Below are 12,387 nucleotides of genomic sequence, written 5' to 3'. Positions count from 1 at the left end.
CCGATACCCTGTTCCCAATGGAATCCAAGCCCCAAATAAATCTGTTTTACTCTGTATAAAGCATATGCAGGGTAAACTCATAAATTGTTTACGCTCTACAATTCTGATAGAGAGATATGCACAGCTGTTTGCTCCCCCAGGAATTAATTATTTGCTCTGGGTTAATTAATCAGTAAAAAGTGATTTTTATTAAATATAAAAAGTAGGATTTAAGTGGTTCCAAGTAATAACAGACAGAACAAAATAAATTATCAAGCAAAATAAAACAAAAACACTCAAGTCTAAGCCTAATAGAGTAAGAAACTAAATGCAGGTAAATCTCCATGTTATGTTCCAATAAGCTTCTTTGACAGACTAGACTTCCTCCTAGTCTGGGTCCAGAAATCACTCACACCCCTGTAGTTACTGTTCTTTGTTCCAGTTTCTTTCAGGCAATTCTTTGGGGTGGAGAGGCTATCTCCTGAGCCAGCTGAAAACAAAATGGAGAGGTTTCCCAGGGCCTTATATAGTCTCTTCTGTGTGTGGAAACCCCTCATGTTTTCCTATGCAGAATCACAGCTACAAGATGGAGTTTTGGAGTCACATGGGCAAGTCACATGTCCATGCATGACTCAGTTCTTTACAGGCTGATGCCATTGCTTGCATGTTAGTTTGAACATTCCCAGGAAAGCTCAGCTGTGGATTGGTGTCTCTCAAAGTACATTGTCAGCTTAAGTGTTTCTTGATTGGGCACTTACTGAGAATAGTCTTTTCTCAAGAAGCTGACCAAATGCTTCACTGAGGCTACTTAAAATCAAACAAGTACATAGCCAATTTCCATAACTTTGAATATAAAAAAATGATACACAGCTACAAACAGCATAATTATAACCAGCAAACTACAACCTTTCCATAGACACCCCACTTGCCCTCCTCTGTACAAGACCAGGTGCAACAATGATCTATACAGTCACAGTTCCTGTCAATAACATCACAGTAATATTATAGGTTGTAATTTCATGTATATAGTTATGAGGCTGAAAATGTGTCCTCATGGCTTAAAACAAGCCCAGGCAAAACCCTCCAGGAACAGAGGGGAAGTTTACACCTCATCAGGGCATGTATGGGACAAACCCAGCCCAGCGTCACAGGAACAAAGGACACTGGCCTAGACAGCAACAAAGGATTTGTTGGACTCTCAAATAAGTCACCTTCCTCTCCTTGGTCAGTCAGGGACTACGATGAGGTAATGCTCACCTGACCCTGAAGGGGTGAGGGGCATAGCCAAGAGGGAAGAAAGAACATGATAAAGGGAAAGACGTTTGCCATGCTCTTTCTCTTTCTTCCACCTCCATCTACAGATATCACCACCAAGCTATTGAAGCGCTGATGAAAGGGGAGAGCCTGGCTGAAGGGCAACCAGCCAGCCTGTGGCGACAAGCGTCTAAGTTTGTAAGGGCACTGAAAGTGTTAAGATCAGCTTAGAATGTGTTTTGCTTTTATTTAACTTGACCAAATCCAACTTGTTGTGCTTTGACTTATAATCACTTAAAATGGAGTGGGTGGGTGAGATTCTTTGGCCTGCGGTGTGCAGGAGGTCGGACTAGATGATCAGAATGGTCCCTTCTGACCTTAGTATCTATGAATCTATGGAATCTGTGAAAATCTAAATTTGTTGAGTGGTAAACCCAGGATAAACAGCTACAAAAGGGGGGTAGTAATTAGTCTCAATGAATTAAAAGGCCCCTCCCTATCCATTGAGGAGATATAACCATGGGGCAATAAGGTTCAACTGGAAAAGGGGTTGCTAGGGTACCAATTAGGTTCAGAGGACTCCAATTACTTGGGACCTTTTTAAACCTTCCCGTGGGTGGAAGGAGGGGGAGAGTGAGGAAGTGAGAGGAGCAGGGAAGTTGCCAGTAGGCTGTTTGCAGCAAGACACCAAACCTTCCCAGTAGGGAGGCTACACTCGCTCCCCAGAAGGGAAGGAAAACAAGCACAAGGGACTGACTGAGGATAGAAGTAGCAGGACCCTGTGCCATCTATAAGGATTTGCCTTGCCCCAAAGCTGAGTCTCCAAGGCTAAAAAGGACTGAGCCTACTGAGGCAAACAAGGTATTTTGCCACACATGGTGTCAGAAGGAGATGTGGTGAGTGAGTAAGGCTGTGTGGAAAGCCACCTCAGGGCAGGGTAAATCACCAAAAAATTTTTTAAAAAAAATGGAGGATGTAGTGAAGGCATTGGTACAGGCCAATATGGTCCAACAAGAGGCTACCAGGCTGCAGATGGCTGCCCAGCAAGAGTCAGTTCGCGTCCAACAGGAGACAAATCAATTACTGATGAACCAGTGGCCCAAGATCGAGCCACCCTGAATGAAGTAGTGAACCAGTTAAAAGCCCTGACCACGCTGACGCACGGGCCCCAGGGGATCCGGCCGCTGCAGGCAAGCAACTATTTATAGAAGATGACTATGGACGATGATATAGAGGCATATCTCCTCACCTGCAAGACGATGGCACTGCGGGAGGCCTGGCCCCAAGACCAGTGGGCAGGTATCCTGGCTCCATTTCTGTGTGGGGAGCTCCAGAAGGCCTATTTCAACATGACCACGGAGACAGCTATGGATTACCCCCAGCTGAAGGTGGAAATCCTGGCAAGGTCAGGTGTGATGTCAGCCATACAGGCCCAGCGCTTCCATGAGTGGAAATACCGGGACAGCAAACTGCCGAGGTCCCAGCTATTTCATTTAATCCACCTCATCTGGAAGTGGCTCCACCCTGAGACCCATGGGCCGGAGAAGATAGTGGAAATCCTCATGTTGGACAGGTACATGAGGCAGTGGATCCGCCAAAATGATCCCTCCTCCTATGATGAACTAGTTGCCCTCATAGAGAGACACCTAGCAGCCCAAGAACTTTTGTGGACCACTGGGGAAGGAAGGCGCCAGAATTGGAGACAAGTCACTGCGCCAAGGGAAGTGCAATCATGCTGGTCTTGGGAAAACTGGTCAGGCAGGACCCAACTATCCCAGGCCAAACGCTCAGAAATATCCTGTGTGCATGGGGATGTCAGTTACTACCCGACCATCCCCATAAAAATAGAAGCTCTAGGAAACCCCACTAAGGTGACGGTGGGAGTAGTTCCAAAACTCCCCTAGCCAATTCTTATCGGACGAGACTTCCTGGGATTTAATAGCCTATTCCCTGGGGAGAAGGTGGAAGAAAATAATGAACACGGGACCCAGGGGGGTGGCCCAGATAGATAACAGCCCCCCAACCCGGCCTTCCACGAATTTGGCCAGGATTTGTTCTCCCCGCCAGGAAAGCCCGGAGGGACTCGGAAGGAACGGAGGGTGGATAAAAGGAGGGGAATGAGGATTGTGACCCAGTACCAGAAATCTACGCTTGTAGGGGAAATACGTGGCTCAACAGACAGTGGGACGGGGCAGGAGATCAACAACTCAATAGCTCAATAGTTCCCCAGGGGTTTTCCCCGAGGGTGAGACAGAGGTAGATCCCCCTGAGTTTGGACAAATGGGGACCTCACTCAGGAATTTTGGTCAGGATCAGGCCAATGATCTAATATACAGCAATATTCGTAAAGAAGAAGTCGAGGTAAATGGGGTCCCCATGGAGGGGAGAGTCAAGGGCCCAGACCATATTATGTGATTAAGGGTGATCTGCTATACAGAGTAGTCCAGGTCCAAGAGCAAGTTGTAGAACAACTCTTGGTCCTACAGAAGTATCAGAGGGGTGTGATGGATCTGGCCCACAATCATCTGTTTGGGGACCATCTAGGGATAGATTAAACCCTTGATAGGATTCTACAGAGGTTTTTTTGGCCCAGAATTTATGCAGTGGTCCAGCGATATTGTACCTCCTGTCCGGAATGTCAGTAACTTGGGCCCTGACCACACCTAAGGGCCTCTTTGGTACCTCTACCAATTACTGAAATCCCATTTGAGCAAATAGCTATGGACCTAGTAGGGTGACTGGAGAAGTCACCCTGGGGTCATAAATACATTCTGGTAGTACTAGATTATGCCACCCAATATCCCAAGGCTGTACCCCTACGGAACATTATGTCCAAGACCATAGCCAAAGAATTAGTCCGGATTTTTTCCAGAGTAGGGATACCTAAAGAGATCCTGACGGACCAAAGGACCCCCTTTGTGTCTAAGTTAATGAAGGACTTGAGTACAATGCTCCATATATGGACCCTCAGGATGTCAGTCTATCATCCCCAGACCGATGGTCTTGTTGAACGCTTCAACAGAACATTGAAGAACATGCTACAGAAAGTGGTTAGTTGTGATGGGAAAGACTGGGATGCCCTGCTGCCTTACTTGCTGTTTGCTGTATGGGAGGTTCCCCAAACTTCCACTGGATTCTCCCCATTCGAGCTGTTATATGGTTGCCACCCCAGGGGCATATTGGACATGGCCAAAGTGGGCTGGGAAGAACAGCCGAACCCTGGGAGAAACATCGTTGAACATGTATTGCAAATGAAAGACAGGATAGTCCAAGTTGCCCCACTTGTGCGTGAACACCTGGAGAAGGCCCAATGGGCCCAACGGACATACTACAATCGCCAAGAAACAACCCGGAAGTTCCAGGTGGGAGACCAGGTAATGGTGTTCATACCCAAGGCAGAAAGCAAGCTCCTGGCCTGGTGGCATGGGCCATATGACATAATAGAAGCCATAGGAGAAGTCGACTACAAGGTCCAACAGTTCGGTCGCCGGAAGCTGAAACAAATCTACCATATAAACCTGCTGAAACCATGGCAGGATAGAGAAGCACATGTAGTTGCGCTAGGGGCACCATCCCCTAAAAGCAACCAGCTCGACCAAGTAGGAATATTCCCGGAGTTGACTCCAGAGCAACAATCTGAAGTGATCAGCCTGATTAAACACAACCAGGATGTGTTCTCAGAAAAGCCAGGCAGGACTACTGAGGTTCACCATCACATCCTCACAGAGCCTGGAGTGAAGGTGAATGTCAAGCCATACCGGATCCTGGGGGCCAAAAGAGAGGAGATCAGGACAGAGGTCAGGAAAATGTTGGCCTTAGGAGTCATTGAAGAATCTCATAGCCAATGGTCAAGTCCAGTGGTTTAGTGCCTAAGTCGGATGGCAGCGTGAGGTTCTGCAACGATTTCTGAAAGCTGAATGAGGTGTCCCAGTTTGATGCGTACCCTATACCCCGGATAGATGAGCTAATTGTCAGATTGGGAAAAGCACGGAATATGTCTACTCTTGACCTGACCAAGGGTTATTGGCAGATCCCCCTGGCCAAGGCCGACAAAGAGAAGATGGCCTTTGCAACTCCAGAGGGACTATATCAGTACACCATCCTCCCCTTTGGGTTGCAGGGGGAGCCCGCTACTTTCCAAAGGCTCATGGACAAACTGTTGCGACCACATGGCAAGTACGCAGCAGTCTACCTCAACAACTTTATCACATATAGCTCCGACTGGGAGACACACTTGGAGAAGGTGGAGGCAGTGCTGGATACTCTGAGGAAGGCAGGGCTGACGGCAAACCTGTCCAAATGTTCACTCGGGCTAGCTGAAGCCAAATACCTCGGGTATACAGTGCGGAAGGACGTGGTGAGGCCCCAATTCAACAAGTTAGAAGCTATACAGAAGTGGCTCTGACCACTCTGAAAAAAAACAGGTCAGGGCATTCCTGGGACTAGTGGGGTACTATAGATGGTTCATTCCCCACTTTGCCACCAGGCATGCCCATTAACAGACCTAACAAATGCTCGGGGCCCAGACATAGTAAGCTGGATGACCGTGGCTGAAGATGCTTTTTCATATCTACGGACAGCCCTCTGCACTGACCCCAACCTCGTGCCCCCAGAGTGTGGGAAGGAGTTTATCCTACAAACCGACGCCTCTGATGTAGGGTTGGAGGTGATACTTTCACAAATGGTTGGGGATGACAAACACCCAGTCCTCTTCCTCAGTAGGAAGCTCCTGCCTAGGGAATGGAAATACGCCGTTGTCAAAAAAGAATGCCTGGTGGTAAAATGGGCTGTAGAAAGCCTCCACTACTATCTACTGGGACAGAGGTTTACTCTTGTCATGGACCATGCCCCTCTGCAGTGGATGCACCAAAACAAAGACAAAAATGCCAGAGTGACGAGGTGGTTCCTGTCGCTTCAACCCTTCCACTTCAGAGTACAACATAGGTCTGGAATCAAGCATGGAAATGCAGATGGCCTGTCAAGAGCGCACTGTTTGCCAACCCAAGTAGCCCAACACCATAGTGTTGAGCTGGGTGGGGGGATATGTGGTAAACCCAGGACAAACAGCTACAAAAGGGGGGTAGTAATTAATCCCAGGGGATTAAAAGGCCCCTCCCTGTCCACTGAGGAGAGATAACCCGGGGGCAATAAGGTTCAGCTGGAAAAGGAGTTGCTAGGGAACCAATTATGTTCAGCTGATTCCAACTACTTGGGACCTTTTTAATCCCTTCCCTGGGCGGAAGGAGGAGGAGAGTGAGGGAGTGAGAGGTGCAGGGAAGCTGTCAGTAGGCTGTTTGCAGCAAGACACCAAACCTTCCCAGTAGGGAGGCTGCACTCGCTCCCCAGAAGGGAAGAAAAACAAGCACAAGGGACTGACTGAGGAGAGGAGTAGCAGGACCCTATGCCACCTATAAGGATTTGCCTTGCCCCAAAGCTGAGTCTCCAAGGCTAAAAAGGACTGAGCCTACTGAGGTGAACAAGGTATTTTGTCACAGTAGTTAATAAATTTGTTTGTTCATTCTACCTGAAACAGTGCATTTGGTTTGAAGTGTGTCAGACTCCCCTTGGGATAGCAAGCCTGGTAAATATCAATTTCTTTGTTAAATTGATGAACTCATGTAGGCTTGCAGTGTCCAATGGGTATAAGTGGACACTGCAAGACGGAGGTTCCTAGGGTTGTGTCTGGGACCGGAGATATTGGTTAGTGTCATGTGGTTGCACAATCCAAGCAGCGCTGGCCAAAGGTGCCCACTCACATAGCTGGGAACAGCTTACATGCCAGAGGCTGTGCGTGAACAGCCCAGGAGTGGGGGTTCTTACAGCAGAGCAGGGTAAGGCTGGCTCCTAATGTTGAGGACTGGAGTGGCCTAGCAGATCACTGGTCCAGATAATACCAAGGGAATGTCACAGAGACCTCACCATGTTCCTGGTCCGTTCTTCCTTGCCTTTTTCCTGGATCCTGCTTCCTCCTTGCCCTATCCTTCAGTTCATCGCTATTGACTCTGGCTTAACGTTAGACCCTGATTGAAGGTTACTGATTTTGGCGTGACCTTGGCTCCGGACCTCAGCTACCAACTCTGTCTCAATCCCCATCAGGCTTGGCCACTACAGCTCTGACCACTGTACATGACCACTCATGCCCCCAGTTCCTGATTGAGGATTGTAGGCCTGGCTCACAGGAGTGGGCAGGTGAATGCCACTGGAAACAGCCAGATTGTCTGGCAAACACAGGGCTCTTAGGAATTTAAGTCCTAATGGTCCACAGAGAGAACATATGCAAAAGGGTGGCAGGGCTCATCAGTTGACCGACCCTGTTAGCTGGTATTGAACCATGTGAGGAACTGTTGATGGAATCCTATTGACTCTTTGCAGCAGGCTGGCCTCCATAACTGTAGCCTTTAGAAATAATTAAGGTGAGAGTGACTCTCTGGTCAAAGATAGTCTAGGGTTTGAGATAAGAAATCCTAGGAACTGCCAAGTCTTGGGAAAAAGGCTAGAGGGGTATGAGCTTTAATGCACCTGTAGGTTGAGCATCATGAGCAGGTGTTTTCCTTAAAAACAGCTCCATCATGTTTTGTTTTGTATTAAATTCTGTAGTGGGCAATAAATTAATGGACAGCATATTTTTCTAGCTGGCATTTTTCCAAAGCTACTAACAGTGCTCTTTGTATAACTGAATATATACACACAATACATATTTACATACACACAACCCCATAGGATTCCATCCTGTAATCATTTTTATTGTTTTAAGAGCAAGAATGAATCTTTCCTTTCAACAAGTTAAACTGGAGTCTTTTATGAAAAAGCAAATTGGTTTTGTAAAATGGAAAGAGGTCTTTCATCCTTCAGAGAATCAATCTGAAAATTACTGCCTTCTTAAAATTTTTTTTCTAAGATTTACTCAGTTCCATCTGCCGTACAAATTGCCTGAGTAAATCAAGACTCATTACCTAAGAAAAGATGTAACAAAATAAGTAGATTGGTGCAATTATTGGTGTCTGCTGCTCCTCCAGTCTAGAGAGTTTTTCTGCTTATCAAAATCTGTAAGCTTAAAAGCTTTGGTGCTGCCTGGCCAAGTTATTTTCAAAGTTTGATAAAATTAGGAAAATTTCTCATTTAATCATTATTTTAATTTTAATAGAAAATTAGCCAGTGATTACTGAGATGCTGAGGCAAATATTGAGCTAAGTTAATCAACAAAGTACATAGTGTTGTGAATTGCATGTTGGATGTAAGTTAATTAACAAAAAAAAAGAAACCTGAAAAAGGGGGAAGTCAAAATAGTCTTAAATTGCACCACTTTGGAATTCAGTGGTTGTATGAAAAGACTAACTCTAGTTATTTAATCTGGGTTTATAACAGCAGCTGTGGAGTTAAGTTGAAGTCTTGAGTTCTTGGCCCTTCAGTCTTATGTATATATGTACAGTACCTTGCAAATGGGTTTCCCCAATACCATATTGGGGCCCATACATGCTACTGCAATAAAAATACTAATACAGGATTTTAAGAAAGTGAGAGATTTCCAGATAAGAAGTAATGTTCTAGTTCTGTGCTGAAACATGAGAGAGTTAATGGGAAAGTACTGAAAGTCAAGGAAGGGAATTGGGAGAGATGCAGGAGGAAGGACAAACAACCAGCCCTTTCTGTTGCAACAATGGAGTCCATAGATCAAAACACAGTGTTATAGAGGGTTAACTTTGAAAACTCAGGCAGCCAGGCTACTGAGACACAGGGACCCATTGATGCCAACTGTTAGAGGTGGTGCTTGGATTTTACAGTGCTCCCTTGGCTCATATAGACATAATAATTCATTGAAAGGTGGCATATAAGGTCTCTACCAAGAGCCAGTAGCCCCTGGTTGATATCATTGCAAAAGATGTGTTTGTAGTGGAAATTATGTTCTTAAGGTCTTGAAGCGAAGGCAGGTCACCAAGAGATGACACTTCAGAAACATCCCTTTCAGGAAGGAGGTACGAGACTTATGTCCCTGTCTGGCCATTTGGGTGTTTTGTATTGTATATCTCACCCTGTGTGCATATTTGCATACAAAGCTTGTGGTGAAATAAGAGATTGTGAAATCTATCACAGAGGAAATCTACAAGACTAAATAAATAGCTGGGGATATCTTGTTTGTTAATAAAGACAAAGGACCATTCTGGTATATCTTGGAGCATAAGGAAACATCCAAAAGCCTTCACCTGGGAGGCGAGCTGATAGCAGAGCTGGCACAAGAAAGAAGGATCACAGCCAGCTTGGCTGTAAAGTGCTGAAGGATTTTGAATGAATAACATTCTACAAGTCATGAGAGTATCTTGTTAATTAAGTCTAGGCTCTACAATGAATGTTATGATTGTTTTATATGTACCCATTTGTTTCCAATATTTCTACTTGCTATTATTTGAATCTACTTTCATTTAAAATGAACTTGTACTTGATTTCACTATAAAATATTTAAGTGCAGTGTGTTAAGTGGAGCAGTAAACTGAGAAGGAACTGGTAAAATGGGGTGTATGGTTTCTTTGGAAACAGTGAGTCTGACTATCCAGTGGACCAGGGGCTCAACACTTCAGGGAGACACTCAGAGGGCTCGATGGTTGTAATGTGCTTATTGCTAACCTGTGGAGTAACAGAGGGGCCTGCAAGGCCTAGAGGGGAGTGCTTGTGTTGTCTGTGGCTAGTGGAGTTGGGAACTGACCCACAGCACACACAGACAAAATTTCCTCCCGCTAATGGCAAGTGGGAGTGAGGCATCTCACAAGCCTCAGAGCTACCTACAGCCAAAGACTTGAAAGATTTCAGGTGGCTTCCAGTTTAATTAACAAATCACCAGGATACCAGATAAGTGACTGATATTCACCATATGTGATGCTGTGGGTAATATTCTGTGTGTCCTGCCATCTACTGTATGATTCAAGGTCTACATTTGGCTGTGTAATGGCAGAAATTCCAGCATAAGCTAGCCAACTAAAAACATTTAAAGATGTACAATTAAAGTATGGAACTTACCCAACTTTGGCAAAGAGGATATTGCCTGAGAATTAAGCTTCTGACAAGTCTGCATCCATTCTGGCAGGACTGAATGACTATCATCTGGCTGATCAGAGACTGTTGGACAAAGAGGATGTATCCAGAGAAAAGCCCCACTAAGGCAATCAAAGGTAATTCAAACAGTGAAGAAAGACTTCCATAGACTTATACTTGATATTACTCTGACCAATTTTTACCCTAAAGCCATGAAAGAAAGGTCTACCACTTTTGTCAGCTGAGGCAAAGCCCCATACAAGCCTTTAAGGGTATGCCTACACAGCCCACTGAAGATAGCCCCCCAGTCTGGGTCAACAAACCTGGGATAGCAGGGCTCAGGCTCTAAAGCTCACCCCCTCCCTAGACTTCAGAGCCTGAGCCTGAACTTCAAAGCAGTCTACAAAGTTATTTTTAGAGTGTTAGTGTAAACCCTGCTACCCTATATGTGTTGACCCAGACTTGGAGGCTCATTGCATTGGGCTGTGCAGATATACCCTAATTGTTGTGGTGAAATCAAATGAGACCAAAAAGCATTTTTCAAGTTAATGAGATATCTTATTCATACACTATATTATCTGACACTTGCCTTTATCCTATTAAATCTGTAATTTGGGGAGAGGGAGAAAGGAAAGATGGGGAATAAATTGTTTGTTATTGATCTCTAATTTGTATTAGTGTGGTACACAAGATATCCAGCATATTTATAAGATAATCACACAGTTGACCATATTTTAATATTCTTTCTAACTCACTACTGTGCTGCTTTGTTTTTAAAAGCTATATTCAGAAATAAAAACAAATCTATAAAATTATTCATAGTTCTTAGTCAGAAGGGATAACTGATCTAGTTTGACCATTTGCATATAGGTTGTTGCATTAGCCTGTATTAATTCCTGCTTCAAGTTCAATAGCTGTGCTTAAACTAATACATATCTTTTATGGAAAAATTTATCTTTATTTAAAAATGTCCAGTGATGAACAATCCTACAAAACTCTCAGTAAACTGTTTCAAAGTTTAATTCCCTTCATTGTTAAAAAAAAGTGCCTTCTTTCTAGTCTCTCAGAGGAATTAAACATTGGATTGGAACAATGTATGTCTGAACTTCTGCTTTCTACTTTTGTATACACTCTCACTTTAACTGTAACACTTCATAATACTAAGTTCCTTCATTTCAGTTGCTTTAATTTGGTGCATTCAAAACACAAAAATAGTTAAACTGGACACTATCATTTTGTCAAAATGAAGCCATTCTCTGTCACCTTTTATGTTGTGATTCCATTTATATTACAATGCAGAAAAAAAAGACATCTGGCTTCCGTACAACAGTATTTTCCTGCTTTTCTATAGATTCTGTAACATTTTTACACAAGAAAATCTATTACCATAAACACAGGTTAAACTATATCCATTTAAAAACAAAAACAAATCAGGTGGCTTAGAGTTAAAGTTAATCTCTTCTTCACATATACTATTTTTCCAGTCATTTATGGTTTAATCTTTGCTCTCTTTTGACTCCTCAAATAGCTCATCCTCAGACTCATCAGCAAAACAATCCGACTGTACAGTGTAAGCAAGTGATAAGTACGTATGGTATTGTTACTTACCAATCTTAGCTGGTTTTGTAAACAATTGTTTGAATAGCGAAGAAGTTTGATATTTTTAACAGGCCTTCCTTCCATACTTACTGGTTCAACATGTCAGATAAAAAAAATTGAGAAAATATGAACTCATGTTATGAATTACCCAGTGCGCTGGCATTGGAACAATTTGTATAGTGGGGTGCTGAAAGCTATTGAACAAAACTAATCCTGTATATAATGGAAAGTACTTCAAGCCAGGGTGTGCTGCTGCACCCCCAGCACTCCTAGTTCCAGCACCCCATACCAAGAGTGAGAGGATTCCTCCCTTTGATATTGTAGTCAGCCAACCCTCAGTTTGGGCTTGGCTGTAGCATCTTTGAGTATCTTGCCCCTAAGTCTCCTATGGGAGACCCCACTCGTAGGCAATCTTCCTGTCCCAGCTCACTCCTGGGGTCTTTTCAGAGCCCAACTTACAGTCCCATTTTCTCTAGTCTCTGGCAATGCTTTCCAAGTCCCTCTGCAGGTCACTTCTAATATCAGTCTGCC

Source organism: Dermochelys coriacea, chromosome 1, assembly GCF_009764565.3.
Source record: "Dermochelys coriacea isolate rDerCor1 chromosome 1, rDerCor1.pri.v4, whole genome shotgun sequence".
NCBI classification, from domain to species: domain Eukaryota; kingdom Metazoa; phylum Chordata; order Testudines; family Dermochelyidae; genus Dermochelys; species Dermochelys coriacea.
This window is presented reverse-complemented; position numbering follows the sequence as displayed.